Genomic DNA, 12,295 nt, shown 5'->3' with positions numbered 1-12,295 from the left:
CACTTCCAAAACCACACCCATGGAAAAAAAAAGTGGATTGTGCTTGAACTAGGATCATGAATCCATGGCACTTAGCAACACCCAGATTTTAGATACTGAACTGAATGATGCTCCTTGGAATGAATCACATCCAGAGACACTGACATCCCTATGGGTACCCTTGTACTTGCAGGTCTCCATTTAGAGGCAGTGGTAATGGCAGGGGCGGAGGGGGGAGGAATTAAATAACCTACCCAATCGTTCCCTAACCCTCAGAGTAGCAGGAGAGCTATGTTACACAATGCCATTAAATCACCCCTTTGCTTGGAGAAAAGTAAAACCACCCCCCTTAGTTTCTCTTCCAGTGCCCACCAATGCTACTCCCACCTCTTCACTCTCTGGGACTTTGATTAGGGAAGGTGTGTACAAAGCATAATACTTTCCAGGCAAAGGTTTGCCAAGCATGCCTACCTCACAGAAGTTTCCAGAAGGTAAAAACTTTTCCAGAAGAACCTTAAATTTGCTCATGACACGAACCTGCCATGAGAACACACCAGCTGGACTCTGATGACAAGGATGCTGAATCTTACTTCTGAACATTACAATTTACATATTTAGGTTAGAAAAAAAAAGTTTAATTTTTGGATGTTTATCATCAAAGATCTCTCCCAAGGGTAATGGCTCTGGCAGGAGTGTCAAATCTTACAGTCTGCATTGTCAGAGCTTTTACACAGCAGTGTTTGCTGTTCATGATGCACACAACAGATACACACAACTGACTTTGACCTAGGCATAAAAAATCCCGTGTTCCCCATTTTTTGAGAATTAACAATGCCTAAGGCAGCGCAAGAAAAACAATTTTCAGATTAACCTGAGTCACACCTGCTCCTTCCAGCAAACAATGTGCAGTCAGTGCTGCTGGACAGAAGCGCTGCAGCTTGTAACACACAAGGTAAAAGTAGAATTGCCTGCTGAGGAGCGCATTGCTGTAGACGTGTCCCACCTGGAACCAAGTTCCCCTAAGTTATACTCATTTAAAAAAGAGAGAAGAACCTTTAGGGTGGGCATAAAAGGGGGAAGAAATAACCTCCTTCCAGTCTTGAAAACTGGCATTCAAAAATGATGTTACCACATAGTCTAACAAATCACTATGGTTTTGACTCACTCTCCCCCCCACTACCAACTTACAAAAAACCCAAAAGACGACCCAGAATGACACCTTAAGAGATTAAAAACAGAAGAAGCAGAATAACCTGAGAGGCAGGGACGCTCTTTGTGAAAGAGCACTCTTCAAAAAGTAGCTTCTGAAGCACACCTAAACAATTCATACACTACTTTATTTAACGTTCCTTTTCATGTTTGCCCAGGGTCACGTCAAGGGTACTGCAACCGAAGGTGTTTCCACAGCAAACTTTCATGTCCGCTGCAATTTTCCCTTTCAAATTCAATACAGTAAAATGAAATGAACCAAAATGAAACAATCTTTATGTACCAGTTCAGCAAGCATTCCCTAGACCTCATTGTGCTGCATCTCTCATCAGCTCTCATTTACTCAGACAAGACAGAAAAGATTTGCAGTTCCTATTACATTTTCCCACCCTATTTCCCATTCTGTGTGCAATTTTTTTTCTTCAAATAATACTGATTGTGTCAACTGGAGGAAAAAAAAAAGAAAGAAAGAAAGAAAGAAACAGGCACTCTCTGTATTCTCTCTGTAGTAATAAAATATGAAAAAAAGAATTCGCAAGAAAACAGCTGAATTCCCAGTGCTTAGAAAACGGACCTGGCTACAGACAGACACATTTTACTCAGAGCAGCATCTCCCACTAAACTGTCAAAGTGTCAGGAAGAGTTGTGTGCACTTTTGTCAGTGAACAAATGTGGAACATAGTGTATTTCTTACCAGCTGCAAGTCAAAGTTCTTGAAATTGCAATTTCATAGGGAGAGTAAGAAGAAAAAAAAAAGTCTTTCGCATACCAGCAAAGGGATGCAAGACCAAGGTAGGCTGTTACTACTGGTATTGACTTTATTTTTTTTCTTTAAAGGAAAGCAAACAGAATGTTTTAAAAGGCGGAAATAGTGAGGAGTAAGTGAATTGGTAAGAGAAAGCTGAAATACTAGCTTGTTTTGCAGCCCACCTAAAGATGTCTGGTTTTACAAGCAACTCAATTCAAGCACATTTTTTGCTTTAAGCACATGCATGCTCTCACCGTAATCTTGAGAACAAAAGCACCCTTTTGTTTTGTGCTATGTTCTGCCTCATATACTAAACAATTTCCAGTGTTTGCAGTAAGTAAGGCAACTGGCACTAAAGAAAACAGCCTCTTACCAAAGAATCTCTATTCCACCACAGACCAAGCCCAACAGGTGTTTCATGAGTAGACTGGTTCCCACCAAAACCAGCATGAGATCACAAAAAAACTAGAAGAGCACAAGGAAGTTGAATTAAGGTTGTTCTGTCAGCTTCACTTCTAGTGTTCACGGGTTTGACTAAGTAAATGAAATATTATTTCCTTTTTTTTTTTTTTTCCTATGCATTTAATCCCCTGAATTTCCAAACAGCCAAAAAGAGCATCTGCTACATACCAACATATCAGTACTTTGTGGCCATCAACAGTATGGCAACCTGCAGGACCACCAGACCTCTGCCTTTTGAGAGGCTTCATTAAGAAGCTCATAATTGCAGTAAGTCCTTCTTATTTTCATGGAACAGCTACTGTCAGACTGGTGAGGTGCACAAGCATAGAGTAGAATAAAAAAATACTTCCCTGCCACAAAGGTCATTCAGTTGATTTCATTCCAACCATGAAGACACAAGAACTCTTAGATGTTATGAGAATATTTTAGCATGGGCAAAAGCAAATGTTTTCTTCTAGTGGCAGATTTATGAACAGCCCACCTGAGGCAGAAGCAGCTCTCACAAAACTTCTGTTTAAATCTACTAAAACTAATTAAAATTTGTTACATGTCAATAAAGCTTATACTCAAATGAGAGTGGTTTCTGTGATGGTAACTGCAAGGCAGAGAAACCTGTGTCTAATAAATGTAGATAAGGTGCATGAGAGAGCAGAAAGGAAAGTGCAAGGCAAGCTGGAACATCCAAAACATGTAATTTTAACTTACACAAACACAACAGAAGCATGGGTTCAAGGGAAATTCTTCCTAATAGGAGAAATGGTGACTGATTAAGCTGAACTCTTCCTACATGTACATTATGTTCAGGCAGCTATGCTCATTCAGATTAATGGAAGAAAGTGCCTGCATCATTCCACAAATCTTCTACACAATCCCACTGCCCAGGGAATTAAGATTCTGATAATAACAATAAGTGAGAAAGGGAAGATTTTTTTTTTCCCAGACAGGGGAGAGGACTGTGAAACAGGAACAGAGGGGCAGGAGGGTTCTCAGCCAACAGAAATTTTGTCATCTATAACTACCTCAGCCACTTCTTCATGAGAGAAAACACACATTATCCTTATCACCACTGAATGAACTGACAGCGCAATAGAGTTATTGGTTAATTAGATGAAAAGCTAAAGTAACTTCATCCTACCAGACAAATCCTATATGGTTTTCCTCATGGACCTGAAGGTCCTGCTGTACTAAAATTCTGCCACCACAGCCCTCTCTTTCACTGGCAGCACAAAGACAAATTCACTACTTTGGAAGGAGGATAAAAACAAACCTGATAGTGTTCATAAGATGCACTACCTTGACTGCACTCCCCAAACTGCCCTGCTTCTGTAAATGTATACATTACAAACATACAGGTCTGGAATTTACAGTCAACAAACAGCATTACAAACAACCACCAGAGAATGTATAAACATTTGTAAGAGCAAAAATACTCAGTCTGGCTGTGCCACACACAGTGTTTATTTATCTCCCCTAAAGAAGATCAATGGCAGAAGACATTCAAAACAACGTTTTAAACAATGTGTCACTTTGTGTTAGTTTATGTCAGTGAGGCTTCTTCCAAGTACTGGTGTCACAGTAAGATATGGATATGTTTAGATAGTTTTCTTGTTCCTTTACTCCTCTCATGGCAGATGGGCACGAGAGAACACAGAGGAGAAGGGCTGCTAGTCTGATTTAGTTACTGATTTAACATTTAGAGTCTTTGCAGCTCAAGAGAAAATTGCTGTGTATTTGTAACCTGAATGCAGGTCAGTAACTTTAAAAGGTCAAGCTGAAAATCTAAAATCTTGTAATTATTAATTCTCCACCAGCTTCCAGTTGTGTGAATGCCAATGAGCAGACTCAGCTCCTACTGGGCTGAGTAGCAGTTAGCCTGCACCTCTGAACACCAGGTCCTCAAGAAAATGCAAAAGGAGTTTCGAAGCAATGACCTTCTGCCATACAAGCAAATTACTTCCCTGCTCACTCAGGGCACACTTCTTCAAGCACAGGAGGCACAGATTTCCTTGTTGGGGTCTCCTCATTTGCTGCTCACCCATTAGCTTCATGTCAAGGCAACTGAGTTTTCTCCATCCATTTATTCACTCTTCAGGAATATACAAACTATTTTGGTGCCATCTTGCACTAATTTACACAACATCACAAGATTTGGTGATGCTTCTTAATAATACAAGTCCCCATAGTACACATAACTTCTATAATCTCTTTAGCTCAGAGACATCAAAGTACTTTGCAAACAATACTTGCTTCACAAACCACCTCCACTGTGTTAGGTCTGTGTCATTAAGCGTACTTTGCCACCAAGATAAACTAAGGCAGAGCAAGGTAATGCAATTTAGCAGGGTTACAAAGACAGCAGTAGGATTAGGAGCAGAATGTGAGTTTTGCCTTTCTAGTTCCCCAGTTCAGAAGGACAGCCATCTGAAATAGTGAAATTCAAAAGAAGCTATGATTATGTCTCAGGTAGATGTATGTTTTGAAGATGCAAATACTACGGTGTGGAGTTTATGATATTGGCCTTTCAAGAGTTCTCTGACTCTACAGAAGCTTTTAGATACTATAGGGAAATATCCAATGGAAAATGAAAACTTCTGAGTTTTCTCAGGATTTGACTTCCACTTTAAAAGATGTGAATGCTCGAACAGCAAAGCATGCAGAGTCTCAGGACACTGGTGTCTGGTGTCTCCCCCTCTCACTTAAGTTTATTTGCATCACATACTCCCCTCCTCCAGATCTAAGGCACTAGCCTTGATGCTGGACCATTGATTTATCTAGATTTCTAACACCAGAAAGATTTTATAACAATAGATGAACATCTGTGACCACATATTTGGTAGTAAACTTGTTTTAAGGATTAGTGTCTTGTGGAGTAGTCACAAAGCCAAGAAGATAATATTATTCATTTTCAGGCTCTGGTTTAAGCCATATATTAGTGATGTTTTGCTTTACTTCCTACCCTAAATACACTTTAAAATTTATCATAACTCCCCATAAGTTAGTACCTTCAATGCTTAATTTTTCAAGGAAGATTTCTCTTGCATTGCTGGTGCAGTAACCTTCTAGTACTGATGACCTTATATGAAGCAGTCTTTTGTTTTAATGACTTCAAAATTCTCTTAAGATCCTTTACCCAGGACTTTTATGAGCAAGCAGCTTTCTGCTCTGGGAATGTCATCTCCATTACTAACTGAAAAAAGTAATGCTTATGCATCCCACACCAATACTGAAACATAATCAAATAAGGAATACTGGTTAGATATTAGACACTGCATAGTAAGAGAGACACACTGAATCTCCTGTAATTGTCGGGAGAACATAGCTTAGTGAAAACAGATCTTGTTTCATGGGAATACAAAATTCTAGTTTTTAATTTAGTGCTAAAGGAGAAGAAGAAACACAGCCTAACATATGTTCCACTGATAAGGCACCCTACATTCCTACAGCTTTTAAAGGCACTACACTGAAAGAAGCACATTTTGTATGCGCATACAGGATCTTCAGCCATAATAACACATGAACAACTGCCATCCATGTTACATTACCACTATCCCACTTACCAGTGCTTAAAAGGTGACTCTGATAGATTGACCAAACTCCTTTAATTCGTGATTTTTCTAGTTATGCACCCCGACCTATTAAGTGGGTGCACCTTGTACCCTTGCTATTAAAAGGCTCCCCTGCAATAAATTTGCCCAAATCAGTGCACTCAAACTCCTACAGAAATTATCCAACAGCATGAGCTGACTTGGAAAAAGTCTGCCTTGCTGTGAAAGAAGAATTACCCCACCAGAACTATCCCCCTCACGGTTTTACTTATTTTTTATTTTTTTATTTACTTTTTAATGGAAACAAAAACCCCTATCATCTCACCTACTCCTCTTTTAATAAGGAATGACTGCCGTGACTACCCCCATCTAGAACCACCATTCACTGCCAGCACCTCTGCTCTCCTCGTGTGCTTTGAGAATAACTGATTAGCACTTTGCATAATTAACCTGATTAGCACTGTGCATAATCAAACTGATTAGCACTTTGCATAATTAAAAAGAAATAATAATAATAACAATAATAAGCAGTAGGTAATAGCAAAAGCTGCTAGTCCCAATGCCTGTTCGTTAGCTCTAGGATTAGTTTAGTGTGGCATATTTTATTTCTTAAAACTATTTCTTTAAAGATGCACAAGCTTCTGAGAAGTACAGCTTTAAAAATTCTCATTTACTATCAAGATCACTAGTGAAAAAAATTAGTTGATCGACTATTAAAACTTGGGGTTTCTTGTGCCTCCCGCTGCTGAAGCCGAAGACATTAACAGGATGGATGCCTGATCTGATGCACCAGGGGTTTGGTTCCCATATCTGTCCACAGTACTGCTATTGGATTAATCATCACAGAATACAGAAGTCTCACATCTTTTAATGCATATATATGCTTGCAATGTACTTCAAGAGTAGGAAAGCTGTATTATTGTTATTGTTGAGATGGATAAGGTAGCAAGATGCATATCCTCAAAAAAAAGTAGAAAGAGAGAGAAGGATTCTCTCCTGCCCTGAACAACTATTCCAGACCACGGGAAGCATGGGAAGGAATATGGAATTAATCAAATCCCTGCCCCTAAGCCTACATCATTCTTCCCCATTTGAATATCACTCATCTACATGTATTTTCTGCAACCTGACCAAGAATGTGAGAAACAGAAGGTACTTTGTTTGCCAGCCTGTCCCCATGTCCAGTGTAAATCTTCCAATTAGGGTTTCAGGATTAACCACCACCTCCCAAAATCTGAATAATGTGCATAACTACACCTACCTACATTGCAAACACTGTGTAAACATCCACTTTAAATGCCTGCATCATTATTGACTCAATTCTCCTGGAAATTCAAGGCCAGAAGGCCTAGAAGAGTGGTGCTCCAAATGAGTCAGTAAATCAACATTTTCTGCTTGCTAACATGGCCTCATCCCTCCTAGCCATCAGTATAACCCATGTTACTCCACACTTCAACCTCACCTCTCTCTAGCATCCTTATATTACAGCTCAGATTTCCTTTGCAATCCTCACAATCTTCACCTTACCACATTCTATTATGCCTTCCAGAGTACCTGAAACTGCCAAACCTCTACCATGTCCTTACAATCACCCTGCCTACATTTCCCACTGGGTAGCAGACACGTTATGGCTGTTCTGCAGACAGCTCAGCCAGGATGGCTGGGACACTGGGCAGCTGTGGGTCAGCTTGTTCTGAGTAACCAGCCTGACTGCTCTTTAGCTCTCCAGAAAGGGATGCAGTGCCCAGGCTGCACACACTGCTCAGATACAGCACAGTGCATGGACCTGTCCTACAACTGTGGCAAAAATACTCCCACTCTGTCCAGGTTTCACTCCGAAGATCTCCCTCATAAAGTAAGCCCAAGAGAAACTGAGGGGTGCAAATGGCAATAGGAGATTATCTTATCATAATTAGCTGGAAATAAACCACCCATGCAGAACGATCTCTCCATCATCCTAAACTAAAGAACCCATATGAACAAAAAAGGGTGCAGAGCTAGTTACTCACTTCACAAGTTGTTTAGTTTCAGTAAAAAAGTGTTGCTGTAGAGATTTCTCAAGTCCAAATGTTCCTGGGGAAGGTAGTTCCAGTAATTCTGGGAAGGAAGCCAATCCTTTGGCTTTATATGTAAATATTTAAACAACATTATTTTTATATACATATATTTTATACACATGTACATATATATCTTTAGACTTCCAGACTTGCAAAACTGCAACAGAAAAAATAGGCAAGCTGACATACAGTTATTGTCTCTGCCTGAAACCATGCTAACTGACCATCAGAAACAAAATACAACAAAGACTTCAAGATAATTAAGCCACGTCACCTTTGTATACTGGTCCACTCAAACAGAAGTGATGAAAGAGCTGGAGTAGAAATTCAAAAGGTGGAGAGAGAAAGGTCTCAAATTTAATCTCCTTAGAAGTGGCAAGAAAATAAGGTTCATCTATTTTAAATCTTTCAGAACCTAGATGGATACAAGTGCTCCATCCACAGGTGTGGAATCTGCAGTTTCAGATGACACAAAGCTTCACATTTGAGCATTTTAGTGTTATGACACCTGACAGTAAAGCTGCAACTTTGTGTTTAGAAAGGTCACTGTGGCTTGAGGCTTAAATCAGGTCCATACCTCAAAAGGGATAACTTGGCAGAAAATGCAAGTGAAAGAATGGAAATGCATCTGGCACTGAGATCTGGCGAATAAATAAAATGGGGGAAAAAAAAAAATAAAGCTTTGAAATTGTTGAAGAGAGGGTTGATAAAATGGAGGAAGATGATTTAGTGAGGAAAGGTATCTAGTCAGGGCATATGATGAATAAATCAATCTATGAAAATAAAATTTACCACATGAATTCCACCTCTATCTACTCAGTAAGCAGAAAACACACCCTAGTACAAGGTACATGTGCGTAAATTCGTAGCTACATGATTTAAAGAAATAAAATACTTATGAATACAATACTTACATGTCTGTATGTATAGCACAGCCAGTGAGTTTTAGGAATACAGAAGTGCACATACATAAAAAAAACACAGAGAAAATAGGACCAAGAGGAGGGCAAGCCTTTTAGAAAATATTTTAATGGCTTTATAAAAAGCCTTCACCCAAAGTTTGAGGGGCTTTTGCAATCTTACATTTTTCTATTGCAAAATACACCTGCTTTCTTCTCTTTTTTCCCCCTAAACTAAATATTTCTTCCATCTAATGACTCTCTTTATTAGACAGCATCTAATTTGCATACATTTACATACAATTTAACTGCTAGCTTGTGAGAACAAAGAAATGGCTCTGTATTGCACTGAAGGACAATACTCAGAAAGGAAGGTATAAAACCAGCTAGCTCGGTGGCTGTATATTCTCTTTGTTTCAGAAATACTAGGAGTTTTAAACACACTACTTAAAGGGTGAAAAAGATTATTTCATCAAACAATGAAAAAAGATACAGTGCAGCTTCCTTTTAACGCATTCTCTCTCTGGCCTGGTTAATGGGATTTAAGGGTCCAATATTTCTTTGCTTTCTTCTGTTTCTTTTATTAGAACTGATGGATTTAATTCTGTCACATATTTTACTTCATATTTTATTCCTATAACAATCTATGCTGAAGTTCAGCTCCAATGCTAATTCAATACTATCTTCCCTTCCTTGCAGTCAGCCTGGAATACAACTGAACGATCTCTGATGGGTATGAAGTGCTCTGCCCTCAATGCCCAGTGCTAATGGATTTTAGAGAGAGTCTGCCAGGGTTTTACCTCGTGGCAACAAGTCTAGAGATAATGAAAACTTACCATGTAGCTGACTGGGAATCAACAGGAAGGGAAGCAGGGCTGAGCTCCGCTTGTGAGAACAGGGAGGGACTGTGGTCAGAGTAAATGCAGGATGTAAAGAATGCGTCAAGCCCTCTATTTCCCTGAGGAGAAAGGGGGAAAAAAAGAGGAGAAAATTATCTTTTAAGACCTTGCATGAAGGAAAACCTTTTAGAAACAGTTGTTAGGAATTCCAACACATTCCTACCAAAAGCATGATACATTCAGCAAAGCATTTTTCTCCAAAGACTCTGCAGTTGGGGTACCAACTGCTCAGGACGGCTACAAATCCAATCCATGTAGATTTGACATAAAAACCTTGCAGTAAGAAAACATTTCAGGCTGAATGCTGCAGATGCACATATCCTCTCACATGTGCAAAACTAGGGATACAGAGCAGACCTCTCTGCACAGCGAAGCTGTTAGCTTCACTCCTGACCTCTGCTCTTCCTGACATCAAACTCAATGACCTGTGCTCAGTGGGGTAGAAAAATTAGAAAGTATCATCCGTATCTACTGATTAAAGTATCAGTAGAAAAAGTAATCACCATTCAGTGGTGCAGGGATGGGTGAAAGATGACCCAATCACTCTGGTGGCATGTTCAAAGGTCCTGTCCTACAGAAATAATGCGGTCTGTTTACATCAGAATAATCCTTCTGGTGTAAACAGACCTATTGCAGCGGAATGGAATAAGACCAGTCTTGGTAAAAAGCACTAGCCCAAGTTAGCCTGCACACAAAACAGATGTAGAATTCAGGACCCAGCAGTCATCTGCTCCATTCAGTTTGCCCCAGCCAGCCATGTGGCCTGGGGCACACTGGCTTTATGTGATCAGCGCCAGGCCAAGGGTTAATTCCATGAGCACTCTCACACCAGCATGAGTGGCACAGCAGCACTCTGACTGATGGTACAGGAGCCACATCACAAACTGTATACACAAGAAACTTGTGCTGATACTGCCCTGATGTGACTCACTGGCACTCAAAACACATTATAGATTATTTTCAGATGCATATTTTAATTTAAAACTGGCTGAAATGTTAATGAAGTTTTAGCTCTTTTTCAAAGGGGAAAATTCCCTACTGCTTACAAAAATGTTTTCTTTTTTTCCCCCTCTGCCTGATCTGCTTCTAGCGACATACAGCAACCAAACCTCATAAAAGAAATTAATCAAGCCTTCATATCATTTTCCCTTTTTAAGGGTGGAAAGGTTGAGGTGTGTGATCTTCAGCATTTCTAATGTGTACCAAAGTGATGTATTAGAAAACAGTGGAGGAAGGAAATTCCAAAGCCACAGCTCCCGTGATTATCATATCCTATGTTCACAGCTGTATCTTGCTGAAACCACTGGTTATCATTTTCAGAACCTCAGAAGCATGGCTGTGTTATGATGTAAGTTGATTTTAATTGGAGCTGTCACAATCCCACCCTTCCCTCATCTCCTTCCTCTCCTTGTCACACGTCCCCAAGTCCATCCTAGAGCCAGGAGTGTGTAAGTGCCTGGTTCAGGGAGCTTTCAGCTGAATGAAGGGTTCTTTCCCAGGTGGTTTTAGCCACATCAAACCCTCGTTGCAGCTCAAGATCCAGGCAGGAAACTTGGGGCTTAGAGCCAGGAAGGCAGCAGAACTGTTCAAGTGGAGGAACAGCAACAGAGCAGCGTCAACACAGATTAGTTTAAGCTGCTGTGGACCTATACCTTGTGATGTCTAGGGCTGCTTTGGTATGACACAAGAGAAAGACTCCTATCACACAGCTGGAAGCCAAACCAATTACAGCTTTATAGGTAAAAAAAGACCCCACCTCATGCTAACCTAAATTAAACTGTTGGGCAACACAGATCATACAGAACAGATGCAGTCTGCCTCTGATGAAAACTAGCTTGAGATAATGGTGCACTGCTACAATCTGCACCAAGGGCATTTTCCAAGTGGCAGGTTGAATTAGCCTCAAGTGATGTGCACTACAGTAACACTTCCCTGAGGCAATAAGGCAAGGTCCCACATTCAAATGGAAAGAATTGAGCATTCTTGCCAAAGGCAAATGATAAAGCCTGTGATTAAGAACCACTGCTACCAGAACATGGTGAAGCTCCTGAAAAATATTTCAAGGACTTCAGAAAATACACCTGGAGATAAAGAGCAGGAGTTTTCCTTTACATTTCTACAGTTACCAACCATACTACATGTCTCTTTCGCTGCTTTCCAAAGAAGAAACATCAATTCTGACCTGACTAGAAACTAACTTTGTAACCCCCTCAGTAGTTCTAAAGCCACTCTGTCCAAACAGTTGTGCAGGATGGGATTTCAGCTAAATACAGAAGACACTTAAGTTCCTTTCCTTTTGCTTCCCTGCTCCAGGGAGTTGGAATATTTTATATACTACAAGAGAGATCCTTTGGTAGTAAGGAATTACCTGACACCACCACCCGCAATATCTTCAGAAGTCACTAAGGAAGAGCTTCACTAGCTGGTGAGCACCCACAGGTGATTCAGCATCTTTGGAAATTAAACTAACTGAGTAAAAGAATCAGTGCAGACAACT

The 12,295-nt window shown here is 40.1% G+C and overlaps 1 protein-coding gene across 22 annotated transcripts in view; it reads right to left on the bottom strand.

Moving 5' to 3' along the window:
- The window catches only part of ZBTB20 (zinc finger and BTB domain containing 20), a 473,996-nt gene that overhangs the window by 343,149 nt on the left and 118,552 nt on the right, over window positions 1–12,295 (bottom strand). For 16 of the 22 annotated variants that reach the window (XM_058829852.1, XM_058829841.1, XM_058829849.1 and 13 more), the window contains one exon: window positions 9,736–9,857. The exons of the other annotated variants lie outside the window; for them this stretch is intronic. The gene's annotated coding sequence lies outside the window, so the exon portion shown is untranslated. The remainder of the gene's footprint in view (window positions 1–9,735; window positions 9,858–12,295) is intronic. 22 annotated transcript variants of the gene reach the window in all.

The sequence above is a fragment of the Poecile atricapillus genome, chromosome 1, assembly GCF_030490865.1.
Source record: "Poecile atricapillus isolate bPoeAtr1 chromosome 1, bPoeAtr1.hap1, whole genome shotgun sequence".
Classification (NCBI taxonomy): Eukaryota; Metazoa; Chordata; class Aves; order Passeriformes; family Paridae; genus Poecile; species Poecile atricapillus.
This window is presented reverse-complemented; position numbering and strand designations above follow the sequence as displayed.